This window comes from Calliphora vicina, chromosome 1 (assembly GCF_958450345.1).
Source record: "Calliphora vicina chromosome 1, idCalVici1.1, whole genome shotgun sequence".
Taxonomy (NCBI): Eukaryota; Metazoa; Arthropoda; class Insecta; order Diptera; family Calliphoridae; genus Calliphora; species Calliphora vicina.
The window spans coordinates 17,423,252-17,434,383 of record NC_088780.1 but is presented as its reverse complement, the minus strand read 5'-3'; positions in this window follow the sequence as shown (position 1 = coordinate 17,434,383).

The following is an 11,132-nucleotide window of genomic DNA, read 5'->3' as shown; positions in this document are numbered from 1 at the left end:
TGTCCTCCCGAAATTGGACTTTATCGGTCATAAATGTTTAATTTATATATGTATCTACACAAATTTCGCTCCAAATAAGTTTTGTATATACAAAATTCATGTCAAAAATTTTTATTATGATCGGTCCATAATTATTCATAGCTTCCATATAAGACCCGCTTCCGGAAATCACTTTAAAGTGCATAAATCTGTTAAAAATGATGGTATACATACAAAATTCATGACAAATAACTTCCATATAGACACAAATCACGCGACCTAATTTCATGGTGATCGGTCCATAATTGGACTTGTAATCCGGTTATTGAGCAAAAAAGGTGAAAAATTGGTATTTTTTTTAAAAAAATGGGTATTTTTGCGATTTTAAGGCACTGGATGCATCTTTTTCGGGTAGGTGTGTTCCGTACTTTTTTTCTACTATTCAATATCTACAACTTTCCTTCAGCCACAAAAGAGATAGTCCGTACGGTATACGAGATATAACCGTGCTAAAATATAGAAAAAGTGATAAAAATCCACCTTGAGGAATAAAAATTCGTATGGTCATTAAATTATTACGGCAGCCAACTTGACAAAACTAATGATGCAGAAGTTCTTATTTTAGGGTCTACTTTCACGTGCAATTGTCAGAATTGAGTCCCAAAGCAATGAACTGAAAAATGTTGTACTGTGATATTTTTCCCGATTTTGACCCATTGTAGCTATCCTTAGATATCCATATTGTCTATATTAATGACTTAGTAATCCATATATAGATCAAAAATAAGTAAAAAATCTATGTTGTCTCGGTTTTTTGCTCATATCTCCGTTATTTATGGACGGATTTTGCTGATTTTAAATAGCAAACTTCTCGAAAGCATGTCTGACAGAATTATTGAAGATTTGGATCCCGAAGATATCTGGGGCCTTCAGAAAATTGATTTCAACTAACAGACAGACTGACGGACATGGCTTAATCGACTCCGCTATCTATAAGGATCCTGAATATATATACTTTATAGGGTCGGAAATGAAAAATGTAGAAATTACAAACGGAATGACAAACTTATAGTATATACCCTTCTCACGAAGGTGAAGGGTATAAAAAAAAATTTTTAGCATTTTAAAAAAATTTCCAAAAAATGAAAAAACAACTTTGGAAAAAAAAATTTTGTTTACCTAAAAATATTTAAAATTTGTGTTTTGAAGTATAATTTGGTGAAGGGTATGTAAGATTCGGCACAGCCGAATATAGCTCTCTTACTTGTTTTTATTAAAATTTACTTTTTGGTGTTATTTTTTACAAGTTCTGTCGGGCTTAAAAAACTCCCTTTATAATTAAAAATTGGTCCATAGTGTAGAAGATATAAGAAAACTCAATAGTTCCATAAATGGTTACGATTTTCTAAGACCCCTAAATAAATGTCCGCTATAATTTCGAAACTTTTCTGTTCGTTCCGAATAATTTAATAAACATTTTGTATTTCTGTCCCCATTTAATATCACAGAAGAAAAAAAATTTTGGAAATTTTATTAAATTATTTCCACCTACAATTGCTCTTTACAAGGCGAATTTATACAAGGTGGTGTCAGTTCTACAAAAACAACGATTGGTCTTAACAAATGTCAAAAAACCAAAATGAAAAATTAAACAAATAAGTATTTAAACTTAATATAGTGTAGATAATTGAATAGTGAGGGCTTTACTAATTTATGTAAACAATAGATATTTTGTTAATAAGCTTAGAATATGTAGATATTTAAATATAAAAACAAGCTTTAACAGTTGTTAGAACCAAAAAGCGAAAAAAAAAAATTATCAGCTGTTTGACTGACTCCACCTTGTATAAATTCGCCTTGGCTCTTTATGTCTTTAATCTTTTAATAGCAAATTTCCTACTGGGTTTTGTTTACATTAGTTTGACATTAAATGTCTTTTAGTTTATTGCTCTCTACTAAAATTATCTCTCTCGAATTAGTTCGCTGATTACAACGGTGCTGCCACACGTTAAATATTAGTTAAAAAGACCAATGCTGGGGGGAAAATTTTCCAAAATCTCTAAATAACTAATACTGAGGAAATTTTCTGTATTCTTTGTATGAAGAATACTGGGAAAAGGTTTGAAAATAAAATGAGTCTATATGTTTATGACTTAAAAACATCCAAATAAAGTGTGAGCCAAAAAAAAAACTTATACTTGTATTAACTTAAATAAAACTTAAACCGTTCAATATAAAAATTCTACAAAATACATAAATTTATTTATAAATATTGTAAAAAATATAAACTGTTACTGAGATCTTGATTTGTTCCAATAGTTCCAAGTAATTTTTTTTTTATCTCAAAACTCAAAAATATATAAAAGCGATCATAACGATCATGGTAATTCAAATCAAAGGGTTGATGTGACACAGCTAAATACATTGAATAATATTTTGTGTATCATCCAATACTTATACAGGTTTTATACAGAATAATTCAGAAAATGTAAAATCTCACAAATTCTTTCTAACACGATCACTTGAATTTAACTGTATTCCGAATTAACAATTAAAATTCTTTCCACATTAAAATATTTCACAAACACCTTATCTCCGTTTACTTACCAATTTTATGTTTTCAATTCCATATTGTACGGCTGTTAAATTATCCTTAGACATTTTATTAATGTTTTCTTATTAACGCAACTTTTTAAGCGTAACAACTTGCTTGTTTCAAAGTTCTAAACAAACTGTTTTCTATATAAAACTATTTGTAATTTCCAGAAACTCAAAAACAAAAATCTAAATAATAAATATTTGAGAAACCATATACATACATACATATGAAAAATTAACATCCGTTTGGACTCCAAACTTTGGAGGTAATATTCGTTCAATCAAGGCGAATTTATTACAGGTGACGTTAAAAAGCCAGCTGACTATTTTTTGCTCGATATGTTTTTTCACTTCTATCTGTCAAATTCTGTTTATATTTCTTTTGTTAATTTAATATAACGTTTTTGTGTCCTTTAAGAAAAAAATATAAAATACATAGTAACGTGAATAAGTAATCGTTTTAAACAATCTACATATAAACAAATATATATGTAAATAAAATGCATTGATGTACTGCGTTAAAGTAAATTTCATGCTGTTTGACAGCTAGGAAATATTTTTACAAAAACAAAATATATGATGTTTTTTGTAAAGTTGTATTTGTTATAGAATTGGGACTACCTGTAAATAAATTTGCCTTGAGCGCTATTATTTGAAAGATAATACAAATTCTCAATGTGTTGCTGTGCGTTAAAAGACCCATGAGGAAATTTCGGGATTCTATATATAACGGAGACGATTTAATCATGTTAGATTGCTATATACATACATATATGTTTACCGAGGCAACCAGCTAACCTTCGAACCCAACTGCGTTCACAATATATCAGGCAAAGGGTATTTTTTAAGCCCGATAGAACTTATGAAAGGGTTAACTGTCAAACGAGCTGTCATACTACGCTTACTTTTTGACATTTATTATCAGTATATTCTGACAATTCATCACGAATAGATTGATCACATTTACTTTGAAAATCAATCATCGATTCGCGTAACCCCCTGTCTATACCTGATACATTTGTATCATGGTAAACGTCAAAATGGTTGCCAAGATAAAAACTTATCGGGTATAGTCCCCATTTATTAGTATTATTGCTTCGTTATGACAAAATTGTTAGTGCTCAAGGCGAATTTATACAAGGTGGAGTCAGTCAAACAGCTGATAATTTTTTTTTCGCTTTTTGGTTCTAACAACTGTCAAAGCTTGTTTTTATATTTAAATATCTACATATTCTAAGCTTATTAACAAAATATTTATTGTTTACATAAATAAGTAAAGCCCTCACTATTCAATTATCTACACTATATTAAGTTTAAATACTTATTTGTTTAATTTTTCATTTTGGTTTTTTGACATTTGTTAAGACCAATTGTTGTTTTTGTAGAACTGATAGCACCTTGTATGAATTCGCCTTGGAAGAGAGCAGGCTTGGTATCAAAATTTTGGAAATTTTATTAAATTATTTCCACCTAAAATTGCTCTTTATGTCTTTAATCTTTTAATCGCAAATTTCCTACTGGGTTTGTTTGCATTAGTTTGACATTAAATGTCTTTTAGATTAGTGTACACTACTAAAATTATGTCTCTCGAATTAGTTCGCTGATTACAACTGTGCAGCCTCACGTTAAGTATTAGTTACTTGGGGGGGAGAGTTTGTGTGAATTGTCCAAAATCTCTGTATAACAGATACTGACACAATTTTCCATATTCTCTATGTTTATGACACTGAATTGGATCTAAAAATTATCATCAATATATTTATATAAAGGGCTTACCAATCTGATCGCTGTTGGCATTCGTACTTTTTTAAAAACGACATTGCTGTGGTCATCAGTCTCAATAGCAGATCTATAATAACCAAATTTGATAAAACACCAAATAAATGTAGACAGCATGTGGTTCTACTGTTGAGGCTATGATTATTTCTAGCGATGTTGACATGTACTGATCGCCAAGATTTTGCGATTTGAACTCGCAGACTTTTTGTTGTGGGTTTTTCTGAAGTCTCTGAAGGCATCTTCTTATGTTTTCAAAGTCGACATAATCCCGGCATAGCTCAAATTCAATCGGATATATGCGGCAGATTCATTGCAAATTCAACACCTAGTATCAGTGCCACATTGCATACCCACGGCGGACATTTTAATGATGTCATATTCCATACATAATGCCATAACATGGGCTTTTCAATTAAAAAAAAAATGTTATATCTCATACACAGCATGTTTTTTTCCGTTTCAATATCGGACCTCCTTTATTGGAAAATCCTTTATTTTTCATGGTAATAAAACGGTAATACTTTCAAAATCTCTAGTGTTCGACAGTCGTAGCACCAACAATATGGCCGCTATCAACTGTCAAAGTTCGGAAAATCCTTTAATAGTTTATAAGATCCTTCCTTACAAAATTCCTAACATTGGGAAAAAAATCAACAAGTCTGGCAAAACTGTTTTGTAAATCCACTTAAATACTCAAATAATTTATAAATTTGTTTTTGTTTGGCAATTTAATAAGCCTTAAATTAAATAAATAACAATAATTGTATACCCTACATTTATGTAAATCGATTGTAAGAATGTTGAGAATTTTTTTTTAAAAAATTATAGAGAAATATTTGAAAAGTGATTTAACTAAATTAAGGGGCTAGTTGTGAGCATTGGTGGGAACTTTTTTTTTGTTTTGGCGAATTCAAATGCGAATAAAATTTATTAAAAAGAAATCAATTATTGAAATTACTGATGTGATTTTGCGATAGTGATTTGACAACAAAATGAAGTCTATTATTTTGTAGGGCATTATAGAGATCGACTGATAAAGAGTGTAATTCATTTTATTATTGTGTTTTATTATTAAATACAAAAAGAACATTTCTAAACAAAATATCATAAAGCTTGTGTAATGTGTTGATGAGTTTTATGACAGTTTAATATAAATTTAGATTAGAAATAAGTCAACAATGTCATTAACAAGGAAAATTAATAGATACTTACTTACTTACATACGTAGGCTGTGAATATGCCTCAACAAATAAATATTAAACATTAAGGTGGCATTGATTTTAGTGAAAATCTAGGAAATTTTTGAGTATATAGGGTCCTTTATTAAGTATTTTCCATTTTTAAATTAAAACAAATAGGAGAGCTATATTCGGCTGTGCCGAATCTTTTATACCCTTCACCAAATTATACTTCAAAATACAAATTTTAAATGTTTTTAGGTAAACAAAATTTATTTTTTTTTCCAAAGATGTTTTTTTCATTTTTTGGAAAAAAAATTTATTTAAAAATTTTTTAAATTTAAAAAAAAAAAATTTCCGATTTTTACCCATTGTAGGTCCAACTTACTTAAATTTTTTTTTTTAAAAATTTAAAATTTATAAACAAAATTTTTTTAATTTTTTGAAAAAAAATTTAATTTTAAATTTTTTTTTTTTTAAATTTAAAAAAAAAAAATTTTCGATTTTGACCCAACATACTTACTATTAAAAAAAATTTAAAAATTTATAAACAAAATTTTTTTAAATTTTTGAAAAAAAAAATTTTATTTTTTTAAAATTAAAAAAAAAAATTTCTATTTTGATCCATTGTAGGTCCAACTTACTATGGTCTTATATGCGTAAATTTGAAATTTTTAAAATTTATAAGCAAAATTTTCTTTCCAGTTGTTTTTTTCATTTTTTGGAAAAAAAATTTTTATTTAAAAAAAAAAAAAAATTCTATTTTGACCCATTGTAGGTCCAACTTACTAGGGTCTTATATACGTCGTTGCAAATTTAAAAAAAAAAATTTTTTAAAATTTTAAAAATTTATAAACAAAATTTTTTAATTAAAAAATTTTTTTTTTTTTTAAATTTGAAATTTATAAACAACATTTTTGATCCAGTTGTTTTTTTAATTTTTTGGAAAAAAAAATTTTATTTTAAAATTTTTTAATTTAAAAAAAAAATTTTATTTTAAAATTTTTTAAATAAAATTTCTATTTTGACCCATTGTAGGTCCAACTTACTACTTACTATGGTCTTATATACGTCGTTGCAAATTTAAAAAAAAAAAATTTAAAATTTAAAAAATTTGTTTTTAAAATTTAAAATTTTTTTAAAATTTTAAAAATTTATAAACAAACTTTTTTTCATTTTTTGGAAAAAAAAATTTATTTTAAAATTTTTTAATTTAAAAAAATTTTTTTTTTTTAAATTTAAAAAAAAAAATTCCGATTTTGACCCATTCTAGGTCATTACTATACATATACTTATATACGTATCTTATATACGTCGTTGCAAATTTAAAAATTTTTTTTAAAAATATAAAATTTAAATTTTTTTTTTTTTAAATTTTAAAAATTTTTTTCCCGATTTTGACCCATTGTAGGTCCAACTTACTATGGTCTTAAAGGCCTTTAAAATATCTATCATTAGATATCCATATTGTCAATATTAATGACTTAGTTAGTAATCCAGATATAGGTCAAAAATCGAGGTCGTTCTGGTTTTTCCTCATATCTCAGCCATTTATGTACCGATTTTGCTGATTTTAAATAGGAAACTTCTCGAAAGCATGTCTGACAGAATTATTGAAGATTCGGATCCCGAAAATTATATTGTGGAAATTACAAACGGAATGAAAAACTTATATATATCCTTCTCACGAAGGTGAAGGGTGGGTATATTAAAAACAAGGTGAGTGTGAGATATTATTGAAATTTTTTATTCGATGCCATTATGTTTGGAATATAACATCTTGCAAATGTCCGCCGCAGCTTAACTGGGTGGCTCGCATTCGAAGTGTCCAATTTTCCAAGACTCTGGAGCATAAATGAGGCTGAAAAGTCTAACGAGGCTTGTTCATATCACCTCCACTTGAGATGACCATGCCCTCAAATCGCTTGTGCTATATCCTGTATCCATCCGTCTGATGATTTAACAAAACAAACTTAATAAATGACAGCCAACTCGACAGATGTTGCTTCTACAATATAGCCTTTAACAACTGTCAAAGTTCGAAAGTCACTATTGGAAGACCCTTTTACATTTAAAGAATTGCATTTTTTGTCGTTTTTCAACCACAATTCAAAGTACTGTGTTTAAGGGTTATCAGTTCTCAAATAATTTTTAGAGTTTTTCATAAAAAAATATTGAAAATTTCTGGTGAATTTTCTGAATTAGGGAATAAAACCCCCACTTAAAAATTAAATAAAAAATTTACTTCATTTAGATTTAAAAAAATGGTTTATATATATATTTCTTTTTTTTTGGCATTTTTCTTGACATTGATATATAGAAATTTACATATGTTTGTAGGCAATTGTATTTTCGAATAACTTAAATATAAATATAAAAACTTTGATAATTTAAAATTCAGAAATAAATGTCTAAATTTTTTAAATATAAATTGTATACTACAAAACTTTGTTAATTAAGTATAAAATAAATGCTTTATTTTTGTTATTATTTATTAATTTATTATTTTGTTTTCTAAATATCTAAATAAATGCTTAATTTGTTCGTTTAATTTTGGTTTTGTAATGTAATGACTGAGAGATTCTTAAATGGAACATAATTTGGTCTTTGTTAATTAGGAAAAGTTTTTGTAAACAATAAAATTGCAGTAGAAACTTGAAAGAAATTTTTATGAAAGACTAAATAATTGTAGAAAATGTTTTCGAAAAAATTAAATTTGTATGTTAAATAAGAAAAAATATCTTATGATTATAATTTTCTTAGATAATACTTCAGTTTTGATAGTTGACTGATTCCATTTTATATATATTTCACTGTAATTTAACTAAGATAAATCGTTGTTAACTGGTTAATTTACACATTACTGGTAATCTATTGTAGAGTCAATTGCCGCTTTAGTCGTTCTTAGTAACTTTTTGGCAGGTTTAACAGTTATGGTCCTTTGTCATATAAAAAAAAGACAATTGACAGAGTATTTTCCCAAAAAGCTGATAAATTGGTTACTTTATACATCCCTTGTAATCTAGCGAAGAGACAATCGTAATTTTAGTCATCCTAAGTAATTTAGATTGGAGTCAGTTAGATTTTTTTTTGGGCAATCGGACAGTAATGATCTTTTGTTCCGCAAACAAAAATAAGTTACTTAATTTCCAAGTTTTTATATTTATGTAGGAGCCCTTATGATTTTCTTGGCTTTAATGTATTATCCTGATTAGAGTGACCACAAAAAATAGATGGCGGAATTTTGTTCGTCTGGACCCCACAAAACGATTCCCCTTTCCAGATATTGAGATAGCCGAAATATGAGCTCGATTAAACGACGTTAACCTGTGCCGCTCGTCTCTTAGACAAGATATTGAAAATTCATAAGTTTTATAACATTAATCTTTAGAGATTGGCTATTTGTCGCCTTTAGAAATGATTTTAAAATAATTTTTTTGCATTTTATTAAAATTATTGAATGAGATTTCAGAAATTTGCCTAGATTAGAACTAAATTCTTAATTTCTTTCAAGTTTTTACTAAATTTCATTTAACTTATTATATAATAATATACATTTAATGGTTTTTTATACAATAGAAAACTCGTAAATTATTCTGCAGACTTGATAGACATCTGTTTGCTAATATAAACTAACGCCCCTTTAATGTAGGCATGGCATAGTTTATTGGTAAAATTATAAAAAAAGAGCTAAAAATAAATAATTTCGGAGTAAAATTTAGGTAAACAATGTAATATTAACCACTACTTAATAAATTATAGAGTTTAAGTAAATATCTATAAAACTATCTGGAATTTTCCATTGTTTACATTGTTGACACAAGGTAAATAAAGCCATGTGCTAGAAAATCCCGATAAATTTAAGAAATTTGCTATATGATTTAATAATTGCTTGCAAAATATAAATTTTTACATTGTTGACATTAGGTAAAATATGGGTAAACAATGTAAACTTGCCCAGTTTATGTTAAATATAGAGTTTAAGTATTTATTTAAAGAAGTGTCTTGAATTTACAATTGTTTACATTGTTTACATCAGGTAAATAATGTCAAGTTCTAGCAAATCTCTATAAATTTAACAAATTTGTTATTTCATTTAGTATTTTCATGAAAAAAACTAATTTTTACATTGTTGACATTATGTAAAATTTGGGTAAACAATGTAAAATGTCCCACTTTATGTTAAATTTTAGAGTTTAAGTAATTATTTGCAAAAGTGTCTTGAATTTTCAATTGTTTACATTGTTGACATAAGGTAAATAATGTCAAGTGCTATAAAATCTTCATCAATTTAACAAATTTGTTATTTGATTTATTCATTTCTTAGAAAAAAACAATTTTTACATTGTTGACATTAGGTAAAATGAAGGTAAACAATGTAAAATGCCCACTTTATATTTAGTTATAGAGTTTAAGTAATTATTTAGAGAAGTGTCTTGAATTTTTAATTGTTTACATTGTTGACATAAGGTAAATAATGTCATGTACTATAAAATCTTCATCAATTTAACAAATTTGTTATTTGATTTATTAATTTCATAGACAAATTTTATTTTTACATTGTTGACATTATGAAAATTTGGGTAAACAATGTAAAATTTCCTTATTTAAAGAGTTTATGTAAATTTGTTTACAAGGGTCTTTAATTTTCAATTGTTTACATTGTTGACATCAGGTAAATAATGTCAAGTTCTAGCAAATCTCTATAAATTTAACAAATTTGTCATTGGATTATTAATTCTATAGAAAAATTAAATTTTTACATTGTTGACATTGTGTAAAATTTGGGTAAACAATGTAAAATGTCTCACTTTATATTAAGTTATAGAGTTTAAGTAATTATTTGCAGAAGTGTCTTGTATTTTCAATTGTTTACATTGTTGACATAAGGTAAATAATGTCAAATGCTATAAAATCTTCATCAATTTAACAAATTTGTTATTTGATTTATTAATTTCATAGACAAATTTTATTTTTACATTGTTGACATTAACTAAAATTTGTGTATACAATGAACAATTTTCTTATTTAAAGAGTTTATGTAAATTTGTTTACAACGGTCTTTAATTTTCAATTGTTTACATTGTTGACATAAGGTAAATAATGTCAAAAAAATTTTAAATTTGTAAACTTGAAATTTTTAGTTTAAATTAAAGAGGTATCATAAATTGCTATCGTGTAAAGAGGCCTTTAAGGCCTAATATACATTGTCACACAAATTTTGTTTAGTCCTTTAGTCTAATTCATAATTTACGAGTTTTCTTTCTTTTTTTGTAAAAAAAAACCTTTTTAAAACTAGTATAAATTACATATAAATCTTAAAAATTTAACTTAATTTTAAAAAACAGAGTTGTATTTAAGTATTTTTCCTTAATAAAACTTATTAATTTATATACATACATATTATTTTTCATAAGTATTTTGTTTTATTTTGTTTTGTTCATATACATATATCTTAAATGGAAATTGTTTAGCTAAGCTTTCAAATGATATAAGAGAATTTAGAATAAACTCGTTTAGTATTTTTATTTCGTAGATTTTAAAAATATATGTAAATATCTGTAGGTTTTTGTTTTAAGAGAAATATTTCTACATTAA